The sequence below is a fragment of the Capra hircus genome, chromosome 5 (genome assembly GCF_001704415.2).
Source record: "Capra hircus breed San Clemente chromosome 5, ASM170441v1, whole genome shotgun sequence".
Taxonomy (NCBI): Eukaryota; Metazoa; Chordata; class Mammalia; order Artiodactyla; family Bovidae; genus Capra; species Capra hircus.
In genome coordinates, this window is record NC_030812.1 from 101,785,310 (window position 1) to 101,798,644 (window position 13,335).

General features: G+C 43.1%; 1 pseudogene; it reads right to left on the minus strand.

Moving 5' to 3' along the window:
• LOC108633319 overlaps positions 1-12,103 on the minus strand; it is an 89,929-nt pseudogene extending 77,826 nt beyond the window's left edge.

The following is a 13,335-nucleotide window of genomic DNA, read 5'->3' on the forward strand; positions in this document are numbered from 1 at the left end:
CCAAAAAGAAGAAGAGAAGAAGGAGGAAATGAGCAAACAAGCCATAATTTGGAGAGTTCCAAGTTGAAAAAGCCTCAATATGGATAAATATGCAAATAAACACTCATTGAGTAGCTTGTTAGCATACTACATCACCCTCTGATAACTGCTATCCTTTCTCATTCCTCCCACTTCAGACAAACAAACACCATTTTAAAAGATACAGATGGATGGAAAAGAAAATCAGAAACGATAGCTACTGCTGAAGAAGTAGGGTGTAGGTGGGGCATATGGCATGCAAGGTGGGATCAAAGGAAGTTTTGAAACTAAAGGAGGAAAACCAAAATAAGAGTTCATCATTTGGTCATCAGAGGAACACATTTGAACTGAATGAAGATAACCCAATGAAACAACTTTATTTAATTCATCAAGGACAATTCCCTGATTTCTGGGTGTGTTCTGATTATTTACTTCTGAAGGTCTTCCTGGTAAAGGACTGCTTAGTGATGCCCAACATCCAACCAAACAATTATTAGAATTTCCAAAAGAGAGAAATGTAACCCATAACACATTTTTTAAAAACAATCAGACAGAAAAAGGGACACCAGTGCATAGAACAGTATTTTGGACTCTGTGGGAGAGGGAGAGGGTGGGATGATTTGGGAGAATGGCATTGAAACATGTATAATATCATATAAGAAACAAATTGCCAGTTCAGGTTTGATGCATGATACTGGATCCTCGGGGCTGATGCACTGGGATGACCCAGAGGAATGGTATGGGGAGGGAGGAGGGTTCAGGATGGGGAACACGTGTATACCCGTGTGCGGATTCATGTTGATGTATGGCAAAACCAATACAATATTGTACAGTAATTAACCTCCAATTAAAATAAATAAATTTATATTTAAAAATCGTTTAAAGCAGCTTCAGAAATTACGTAAGTGATTGAATTGGCTGAAGAGCTCCTTAAAACCCTAATACCAATATGCTTAATGAAGCATAAAAATAAACAGGGAAAAAAACTAGGAACAATAAACAAATGAGACTTCTGAAACTGAAAAATATAGTACTGGAATGAACAATTATTTGGATAATTACACAAGAGACTAGACATTCCAGAATAAAAGAACTGGAAAGTAAAACACACCAGCAGAGACGATCTAAACTGAACGAAAGAGAGTAAAAAGGCAGAAAAATATGAATGGAAACACAGTAGCATGTAGGATAATATAAAAATATATAAAATATGTGTATTTGGAGATTAAGATTAAGGGATGTGCAGAAAAATATTAGGAAAAGATAAATGACATTTTCCCAAAGTTATTGAAAACTGTAAACCCACTGATCCAAAAAGCTAAACAAACCCCAAACAAGATAATGAAACCATTCTCAGAAAACTTGACAATGTAATTACTGAAATTCATTGGTAAACAAACAAACAAAAATATGTTAAGCCAGGGAAGTTTGACACATTATATACAGGGAACAAAAGGATAAGTATTACTTACTGACTTTTTGTTGGAGGCAATGAAAGTCAGATGACAATGTAAGAACATATTTAAAGTATTGGGATTGGGCATTTGTTACCCTAAAATTGAATCTGCTATGAAAATACTTTTCAAAACTGAATGAAAATTAAAATGATATAGCCGTGGCAGATTCATGTTGATGTATAGCAAAACCAATACCATATTGCAAAGTAATTAACCTCCAATTAAAATAAATACATTTATATTTAAAAAATAAAATAAAATGATTTCAGGTAAATGAGAGATGATAGAATTGGAGGCCACCAGACACACACTACGCAAAACTGCCTCAGGAAGTTCTTCAAGCTAAAGGGAGATGACAGCAGATGAAAACAGGGATCCTCTCAAAGCTATAGAGACTGTGCTAAATGTTGATTCTCTATTAGAAGATTTAAGGCAAAAATATTAGCAGCAAACTATAAGATTCATAATAAATTTATAAACAGAATGTATGACAATGATGGCACCAATGACAAGAACAGGAATGTGGAAGAAAAGTATATTGGCTGACATTGCATGTAGTGGCATCATATTTCAAGGTAAATGTAATTGAAGGTTAATAATTCAACATTGGGCTTTCCCGGTGGTTCAGTGGTGAAGACTCCACCTGACAATGCAGGAGACGTGGGTTCAATCCGTGGTCTAGGAAAATCCCACATACCACAGAGCCACTAAGCCCGTGCACCACAACTAGTGAGCCTGTGCTCCAGAGCCCAGGGGCCACGACTACTGAAGCTTGTGCCCCATAGAGCCTGTGCTCCACAGCAAGAGAGGCCACCGCAATGAGAAAACTCATGCCTGCAACTAGACGTTACCCTCTGATCTCCACAACTAGAGAAAAGCCCATGCAGCAGTGAAGACCCAGCCAGCAAAAAATAAAAATTACTTTAAAAAAAATTAAACATTATAATCACCTAAAAATCAGATGCGATTAATAAACCAATACAGTATTTAAATTGAAATATAATTTAAATTGGTAAAATATACTCAAAAATTAAAATAAAAACAAAGATGTAACATATAGCAGCTGCTGCTGCTACTGCTGCAAAGTCACCTCAGTCGTTTCCGACTCTGTGCAACCCCATAGACGGCAGCCCACCAAGCTCCCCTGTCACTGGATTCTCAAGGCAAGAACACTGGAGTGGGTTGCCATTTCCTTCTCCAATGCATAAATGCGAAAAGTGAAAGTGAATCTGCTCAGTTGTGTCTGACTCTTAGCGACCCCATGGACTGCAGCCTACCAGGCTCCTCCATCCATGGGATTTTCCAGGCAAGAGTACTGGAGTGGGTGGCCATTTGCCTTCCGACAAATAGCAGGCAAGTACACTTAAACCCAATTGTGTCAATAATTACATTAAATGTGAATAATTTAAGTACTCCAAATAAAAAACAAGATAATCAGACCAGATAAAATAAGACACAACAATATACTATCTACAAACTTTCATGTGTTTAAATATAAACACAGAAACATACTAAAGAGGTAAAAATTACTGACCATGCAAACACAAATCAGAGAAAACTGTATATAATATCTAAATTAATATCATACAAAGTCAGACTATAAGACAAAGAATTCATTCAGAGAAAAAGAAACATTTTATGATAATAAAATACAAAAGAAATTATATAGTATTGAAACTGGTGGGTTAAAAATAAAGTGATGCTTAGAAGAAAATTTAGAACCTTGATGCTTCCTTGATGATTACGTTAGAATAAAAATAGAAACAGAGGGAAATGATCCAAGACTCCACCTCAAGAATCTACAAAAGCAACCACAATCATAACTGAAAAAGAGGAAAGAAATCTGAGCATAGAAATCAATTAAGAAGAAAGCAAATACACCATCAAGAAAATCAATACAGTCCATTAGTGATTCTCTTAAAAAGAACATTAACACAGATAATCTTCTAGCAAACCAATTGAGAAAAAAGAGGGAACACATTAGCAGCACCAGTAACAAAAGGAGGAATATCATTGTAGATCTTCCCAACATATAAAGATGTGAGATATGACCCAGTGTTACTAATTTGAAAATTTTTTGTAAAATGGGCCAAGTCCTTAAAAACACATTATTTGTGAAACACAACTCACCAAAATCTGATACAAAAAAAAAGAGAAAAATATGAGTAAACTTATTTGTTAAATAAACAGAATCCATATTATAAAAATTCTCCACTAAGAAAACTGCCAGCTACAAATGCTAGCACTTCCACAGAGCTCAGAAATGACTCCCACAGCAAAATAAAGGAAGAGAGGGAGGGAAAGAATGGGGGCAGGGAGGAAGTGTGACACAGAGGCTGTGGTGAATGTACAAGCTGACCTGCATCTTTCCAACCCTCCCCTCCTGCAATCCTTGCATCTTCATCCCCTCACCATTCTGCACTTCAGTACTGTAGTCCCTGGTGGCTAAGAAGATAATCAAGACTCTACCTGCAATGCAGGAGACCCAGGTTTGATCCCTGGGTGAGGAAGATCCCCTGGAGAAGGAAATGGCAACCCACTCCAGTATTTGTGCCTGGAGAATCCTATGGTCCATGGGGTCACAAAGAGTAGGACAGGACTGAAGCAACCTGGAACGCTTACACCACAGTCCTTCACAATTTGTGGGTTCCCTCCCAGATCGTCCACCTGAACTCCATGAAATCTCCTCATTATTTCAAACAAGCTTCTCTACATTCACCTCTGGTCATTGTTTCCACTCTAGATTTATCCTAAACACGGTACTTCACTTCCAGCAATCCACTACTGAGGCTCAAATTTCTCTTCCATACCTGACTCCTAAGGTTGAGCAGAAGAAACTCCAAGAGTTCTGATTAAAATAATGAAAACACATGCTATTCTAATCTTATTTCTGCTATATCACCACCACTTTGACTTATCTTCACACCATTAAAATATGTCTGAAAATACAGAAAAAAACAGACCAGGAGGAGGAAACTAGTGACCAAAAGACAAATAGGAGGAACCTGGAACTGTTCATAAAAATGTGAGAGTGTAAGTTAGAGCAATGGTAGTCAGAGTGTACAAACCACAATCAGGGTTTAAATCTTAGTTCAGCCAGTTCAGTTCAGTTCAGTTCAGTCGGTCAGTTGTGTCTGACTCTTTGCGACCCCATGAATCACAGCATGCCAGGCCTCCCTGTCCATCACCAACTCCTGGAGTTCACCCAAACTCACATCCATCGAGTCGGTGATGCCATCCAGCCATCTCATCCTCTGTCGTCCCCTTCTCCTGACCCCAATCCCTCCCAGCATCAGAGTCTTTTCCAATGAGTCAACTCTTCACATGAGCTGGCCAAAGAATTGGAGTTTCAGCTTTAGCATCAGTCCTTCCAATGAACACCCAGGACTGGTCTCCTTTAGAATGGACAGGTTGGATCTCCTTGCAGTCCAAGGGACTCTCAAGAGTCTTCTCCAATACCACAGTTCAAAAGTATCAATTCTTTGGTGCTCTGCTTTCTTCACAGTCCAACTCTCACATCCATACATGACCACTGGAAAACCATAGCCTTGACTAGACAGAACTTTGTTAAATATCAGAGCACTTCCAAGTCTCTACTTCTAAGTATATCTTAACTGGAATTAATAACAAGACATCAGTTTTCTTAGGGTAACATTGGGAGTTCTAATTTAAAGTTTCAACATCACACACTCCATTTTCAGTCAGATACTGATTTATCAAAATATGGTAGAGACACCTGTAGTATTTCCACAAATTTATCTTCAGGTGGAACCATGATTATGACATTGTGACAGTGAGGAAGGTTACTTGAGATGCCAGAAAACAGGTTTGTTTAAAACAAAAGTTTCTAACTAACATTCAAATTCACCTTGAAAATAATTAATTTTAATAAGAGTGATAAAGAGAATGGAAGAAAACATTTTGAAGAGATGAATAGATTTACGACATAAGTGCTGTAGTGGTTTTACAAATGCATGCTTATCAAGCAGTTTGGTATGTCAGACATACCTCAATAAAGTACTTTTTAAAAAGGAAAAGAATTGTTTCCTTAAGGGGATCAACTAGAATCATCAAAGATCTGCTGAAGGTGAGATTAGAAGAGATCACTTTTCCACTGATCTTCCTGTACATAAACACCCAAGAGCTGATTGGCTGTGGTGTTAAGGACCTACTGCAGATGTCTTCAGGGCTCCCCTGTCCCACCATCCCATTAGATGGGGGTGATACTATCCTAAGTCCAGCCTTCTACCTTAGGGAATTCACTGTGATAACTGACAATATCTTTTTCCAGTCCAGGTGTTCTGATGTGATTAATAACCTGGACATGCAATCTGCAATTGTGATAACAACTAGAAGCATCTCTGTCAGATACTGTGAGCACCCACTCACACCCTGTCTTTCCTGCATGCACCTTGGCATAGGTCGAACACACTTAGGTAGCAATGAGTACTTCTTAGGAGTCACATCAGGTCCTCTTAGCTTCGATTCAGTTCAGTTCAGTTCCTCAGTCATGTCTGACTCTTTGTAACACCATGGACTGCAGCATGCCAGGCCTCCCTGTCCATCACCAACTCCCGGGGTTTACTCTAACTCATGTCTATTCAGTCGGTGATGGCATCCAACCACCTCATCCTGTCATCCCTTGCTCCTCCCACCTTCAATCTTTCCCAGCATCAGGGTCTTTTCCAATGAGTCCATTCTTCACGTCAGGTGGCCAAAGTACTGGAGTTTTAACTTCAGCATCAGTCCTTCCAATGAATGTGCAGGACTGATTTACTTTAGGAGGGACTCGTTGGATCTCCTTGCAGTCCAGGGGACTCTCAAGAGTCTTGTCCAACACCACAGTTCAAAAGCATCAATTCTTCGGTGCTCAGCTTTCTTTATAGTCCAACTCTCACATCCATACAGGACTACTGGGGAAACCATAGCTTTGACTAGACCAGTCTTTGTTGGCAAAGAAATGTCTCTGCTTTCTAAATGCTGTCTAGGTTGGTCATAGCCTTTCTTCCAAGGAGCAAGCGTCTTTTAATTTCACGGCTGCAGTCACCATCTTCAGTAATTTTGGAGCCAAAAAAAAAAAAAAAAGTTGTCACTATTTCCACTGTTTCCCCATCTATTTGCCAGGAAGTGATGGGACCAGATGCTATGATCTTAGTTTCTGAATGTTGAGTTTTAAGCCAACTTTTTCACTCTCCTCTTTCACTATCATCAAGAGGCTCTTTAGTTCTTGGCCTTTGGCGATAAGTGTGATGTGATCTGCATCTAAGGTTATTGATATTTCTCCCGACAATCTTGATTCCACCTTGTGCTTCATCCAGTCCAACATTTCTCATGATGTACTCTGCAAAGAAGTTAAATAAGCAGGGTGACAACATACAGCCTTGACGTACTCCACCGATTTGGAACCAATCTTTTGTTCCATGTCCAGTTCTAACTGTTGCTTCTTGACCTACATACAGATTTCTCAGGATGCAGGTCAGATGGTCTGGTATTCTCATATCTTGAAGAATTTTCCAGTTTGTTGTAATTCACACAGTTAAAGGGGTTGGCATAGTCAATAAAGTAGAAGTAGGTGTTTTTCTGGAACTCTTTTGCATTTTCAGTGATCAAACGGATGTTGGCAATTTGACCTCTGGTTCCTCAGTTCTTTCTAAATCCAGCTTGAACATCTGGAAGTTCACAGTTCATGGACCACAGCCTTGTCTAACTCAAGGAAACTATGAGCCATGCCATGTAGGGCCACCCAAGACAGATGGGTCTTAGTGGAGAGTTCTGACAAGACATGGTCCACTGGAGAAGGAAAGGCAAACCACTTCAGCCCTCTTGCCTTGAGAACCCCAGGAACTCCTAGCTTCACTGCCTCTTATACGTGATGTGCTTCAGCTGCTGGGCTGTAAACCTCAAGACTGCATTTTCCTGCTCCCTCAACATCCCTGCAAATATGGTGTGAGCTCTCCATTTGATTCATCAGGTACACCAGTGTAATGAGATTTTCCCTGCCACAAGTCCCGCTTCTGGCCTCCTCTGACTGTGACCTATGGACATTTAAATGCACCACTGAATTTCTCTCACACCTTTCCCTTGTGTAACTGCACCATGACTTCGGGTATGGTCACTTGTCCATGGGTCTTCACATGCCCTTTTGGGGTCACCATTGATTGGTTGAGGCTGTTCTATTGGCACATCACCCACATACCAACCTGATGGAGTGTGTGACTCTGACTTTTAGGACCAATGAGGATAATAAACCTTGTTGCCTAAAACTCTCCTATGACACCCCCCTCCCACAACAATGTAGCCACACCTTACTGACCATATGTCAAAGAATACAGAACAATTACCATGCTGAGACTATGTCACAGAGGTCGAATCCAGAAGCTGAATCTGTATGAAACTTTTGACCTCACCTCTGCCTCCTGTGACACATCACAAAGACCCTTCACCCAAGCATGTTCTAAAGGCTGTATCCGTAATCTCGAGTCATTCTGGTGATAAGACAGAGGCTTTTCCTGCTAGAGATCCCCACGCAGACCATTTAGGACTTACCTGAGCAGACTACTCCAGCATCCCAGTCGTGGATAAAGCTATCATTACGATAGTCTTTAATATTAGAATGCCTACAGTCACTGACAGTTGACTCCACCCCTTCACATGAAGTATGCAAAAGCCAAATGGGACCAATTCCTGGTCCAAAATAAGCCTGTTTAGGAATACCAATGGCAACTCCACACCCCAGCTGTCTGCACACTACAGATGCATCCTTCCAGCTCCATTGCATATCATCCACTGTGCCCCATTCTCCCTGGTGCTTCACTTCCACTCTCCCCTCACAGCGGTGGGCTCCATCCTTCAGCCTCAGCTCCAGTACTGCAAAAGAAACACAAAACAGGAAAGATTTTAGGAGACTTAGAGTGGTACAATATTTAAAACATTAGCTCTCTGAGGAGCAAAACAGTGCATGGGGTATAGTATTTCCTGACCTCTGTGGTATAAACATTCCCAGCGTGGCCAACTCTAAGCCCCCAGTGTGCCATCACTGAACACGGAGCAGGAAGGGAGGCACCAGGTGTTTCTCAGGCGCCTGTAGAACCAGATCCAGGGACACCACCGAGGACAGGCCTTCAGAGAGTCTAGATGCTGCCCTCCCTGTAGATGTGCCCAAGGCTACTAGGGCCCACCTTCCCCATCTCAGTTAAGCTCATGGCCCAGGAAACAGGGAGGAATCCTCCCTCTCTTTCCCTGTCCATAGGAAGACTCTCATCCAGCCTAGGAACAGAGGGCTGGGTAACAGGCTCTAAAATGTCTGGTTATTCCTGCCATCTGGTGTTCATGTCTTTGTGTAATTCCACACTCCAATGTACCTGTAACATGCATCTAACAAATGGAATTTGACAAAAGTGATCAGATGTCACTTTAGTGATTAAGTCATAAGATGACTCTGGTTTCTGCATATAAAAAGGAGTTCATTAGTAAGAACATCATAGATGGAGACATTACCAGTGTTCAGTTCAGTTCAGTTCAGTTCAGTCACTCAGTCATGTCTCTTTCTTTGAGACCCCATGGACTACAGTATGCCAGGCCTCCCTGTCCATCATCAACTCCCACAGTTTACTCAGACTCATATCCATTCAGTCAGTGATGCCATGCAAGCATCTCATCCTCTGTTGTCCCTTTCTCTTCCCACCTTCAATCTTTCCCAGCATCAGAAGACTATTTTTTTTTTAAAGAACTAACCAGATATTTTGTGATGCTCTGATAGCTCAGTTGGTAAGGAATCCACCTGCAATGCAGGAGACCCTGGTTCAATTCCTGCATCAGGAATATCTGCTGGAGAAGGAATAGGCTCCCCACTCCAGTTTTCTCTTGGTCTTCTCTTGTGGCTCAGCTGGTAAAGAATCAGTCTGCAATACGGGAGACCTGGGTTTGATCCTTGGGTGGGGAACACCCCCTGGAGAAGGGAAATACTACCCACTCCAGTAAGGCCTGGAGAATTCCATGGACTGTGTACCCATGGGGTCACAAAGAGTCAAACATGACTGAGTGACTTTCACTTCTTCAATTCTTCAACCAGATATTTTGAAGCTGAATAATAAATGAATGGGCTTTTCAGGTGGCACTAGTGGTAAAGAACCTGTCTGCAAGTGCAGGAAATGTGAGAGACTCGGGTTCAATCCCTGGGTCCAGAAGATCCCCTGGAGGAGTGCATGGCAACCCACTTCAGTATTCTTGCCTGGAGAATGCTATGGACAGAGGAGCCTGGTGGGCTACAGTCCACAGGGTCACAAAGAGTCAGACATGACTGAGGCGACTTAACATGCACAATACAATGAGCAAACTGAAGAATTCAACACAGAGATTCAACAGCAGACTTGACCAAGGGAAAGAAAAAGACAAAAGAATCAATGTGTTAGAAGGAAGATTAGTTGAAAGCATCCAAATCGAGGAGCCGAAAGAGAATGAAAGGAATATAGAAAGCCAGTGGACACCATAAAGAGAAACAATGTACGGACTGGAGTCAGAGCAGAAGTGAAGGAGAAAAGAATTAAGGGCTGAGGACTTCCTTGGTGGTGTAGTGGCTAAGAATCCACCTGCCAATGCAGGGGACATGGGTTCAATCCCAGGAAGATGCCACATGCCGCTGAGCAGCTACACCAGCGTGCCCCAGCTGCTAACACGTGCACACCCAGAGCCTGTGCTCTGCACCAAGAGAAGCCCCTGCAGTGAGAAGCCTGTGCACTGCAGCGAGGAGCAGCCCCTGCTCACCGCAGCTAGAGAAAGCCCGCGGGCAGCAAGGAGACCTAGCACAGCCAGAAGTAAATAATTAAACAGAAAGACAGGCTACGAATTTCCAAACCTGGGAAAAGATCTGGACATCCTCGTTCAAGAAACTAATAAGTCACCCCAAAATTTCAATCCAAAACCACCTTCTCCAAGACTCACAGAGTAAACTGTTCAAATGCAAAGAGAAAGAGAGAATTCTAAGTCTAAAGAGAAGAAAAAGTTCTGTCACCCAAGAGGACTCCCATAAGGAGATCCGCGGATTTGTCCAAAGAAACCTTGCAGACCATGAAGAAGGATTGGTAACACACTCCACCCTCACTCAGGGGAAAGCAGCTCCAGGGAGGGACAGGAGAGGGCATGGAGAAAGGGCTCCCTACAGAGTCACAGCAGATCCTGGGAGGGGAAAGGACCGTCCCAGGACCCCAGCACATCAGGAAAGGAGTCATGGGGACCAGGGCACGGACTCGGGAACTTATACACATGGGGCTGCACATCAACTGATCTTTACAGACAGAGGGACAAGTCGTTCATTGGAAGGACTGATGTTGAAGCTGAAACTCCAATACTTTGGCCACCTTATGTGAAGAGCTGACACGTCAGAAAAGACCCTGAAGCTGGGAAAGAGAGAAGGTGGGAGGAGAAGGGGACAACAGAGGATGAGATGGTTGGATGGCATCACCGACTCAATGGACATGAGTTTGGGTAGACTCCAGGAGTTGGTGATGGACAGGGAGGCCTGGCGTGCTGCGGTCCATGGGATCACAGAGTCAGACACCAGTGAGCGACTGAACTGAACTGAACTGAACTGAACAGACAAGAGGCCCCTCTCCTGGATGCGGGCTTCTCTGCTCCCTAATGGAAACCTGGTGGGAACAGGTGAGGCCAGCAGGCAGAGCCTCTCACAGAGCCCAGTGCTAGGCAGACATGGCAACAAGCAGAGGGGAGCCCGAGAGATGGGGGAGAGGAGCCAGAGAGAGGCAGGCAGGTGCACGATTATCTCTGATCCAGTTACATGCAGCGGCCGTGACACCCAGCCCTGTGGACACCCTGTGTGCTTCACAGACCAACGGACTCAGTCCCTGCTCAGCAGCTCTGTTCCTCTCACTCAGACACGCTCCACCTCCCCTCACACACACACACAGGCTCACACACTCCCCCCTGCACACACACCCTCACACACCCTCACACACTCCTCACTCACCCTCACTCACCCACACATACTTCTCATACACCTTAATACATCACTTGCACACTCCTCACACACTCCACAAACACATACACTCTTCACACCCACATACACCCTCACACACACACACCCTCACACACTTCTCACCTGCACACATACACACACATACACACACACAACCACAGAGCCTACAGGAGCACAGACACAGGAAACAAAGGGACCCAGGGGCAGTGCTCACACACCAGGCATGTGGAGCGTGTGGGAACAGCCCAGAGTCCCCACTGGGGTCAGTCACTAGATCTTCCACACACTGGGAGCCACTGGGACTCCTAGAAGCTCCCTGAGAACAGTGGAGGGGACTTAGGCTGACCCAGCTCAGTCCAGACAAAACCTCACTGCTCTATAAAATCTGCCGCTATGACAAATGGACCCCCTCCCCAATAGGAGAGGGACCAATATTCACATCAGCATGGTTTTTGGTCAGAAACACTGAGGCTCAGCTCCAGAACTCCAGACACCTGCCTGCTGTGGACCCAGGACAGAGGGGTAGCTCTTACCTTGACCACCCACTACGGTGCCGAGGAGGAGGACATAGAGTCCCCACAGGGAGAGGCATCTGCCCAGAGCCATCCTGACCCCACGTCCTCAAGGTCACAGTCCCAGCTGCAGGATCAGCCTGTGAGGAGTGTCAGGGTGCCGACTGGGGTCTATATAGACCACCCCTTACACCCTCCCTCCTGAGAGCCAATAGCGACACCTCTCACCATTTCAGGCACTATCGGAGGCTGCATCAGCCACTTTCTGAAGCTCAAACACCAATGAGCTTCTGAATCTTCAACATCTCCTTATATGAACAACACGGTCCTTGACCTCCTGCTTTCGTGGTCCTGAGAGCCGGGTCCCATGACCCAGAACTGGGATAGAAAAGGTGCATCAAAAATCATGAGTGTTTTCCTTCTCCCCAGATCACCCTACTCAATATCTGAAGATTGTGAGATCTCACAGGGTCTGGGTGTGGGATCTGTTGACTCTGGAGAATAACTTTTGTAGAATCAAGTATTGATCTTCCCCGGCACTGAGCTCAGGGTGGAAGCAGAGAACTACAAGAAGCCCATTTTTTTTTTAAGTTTTTAGCTTTTTAATTTGATGTATAGCATACATTCAAAAAAGTGCCCAAAGCATAAATTTTCAGTTCAGTGAATTATTATAAGTTGAAAATCAATATGTGCATAGGTATGTGTATATATGCATATAAATGTTTTTGAGAAGAACAACTTGAAATACAAGTGTATTCATATATATGGAATTTAGGAAGATGGTAAAGATAACCCTGTATGCGAGACAGCAAAAGAGACACAGATGTATAGAACGGACTTTTGGACTCTGAGGGAGAGGGAGAGGGTGGGATGATTTGGGAGAAGGGCATTGAAACATGTATACTATTATGTGGGAAGCGAATCACCAGTCTATGTTCGATGCAGAGTGCAGGATGCTTGGGGCTGGTGTGCGGGGATGATCCAGAGGGGTGGTGTGGGGTGGGAGGTGGGAGGGGGGTTCAGGGTTGGGAGATCATGTACACCTGTGGCGGATTCATGTCAATGTATGGCAAAACCAACACAGTATTGTAAAGTAAAATAAAGTAAAAATAAAAATTTTTTTAAATAAAATAAAACATACACATAATGCAAAAAAAATGAAAATAAAAAATAAAAACAGCTTAGTCTTGTTAATCTTTTAAAATTGTTTTTCTAGTGTTTATTTCTGCTCTTATCTCTATTATTTCTTCTTTTGGTTCACTTTGGGGCTAGTTTGCTCTTTTCCTAGTTCTTTGATGTGTGTAGTTATTTACTTGAAATAATTTTTCACCTATGTTAATATGTGTTTATCACTATA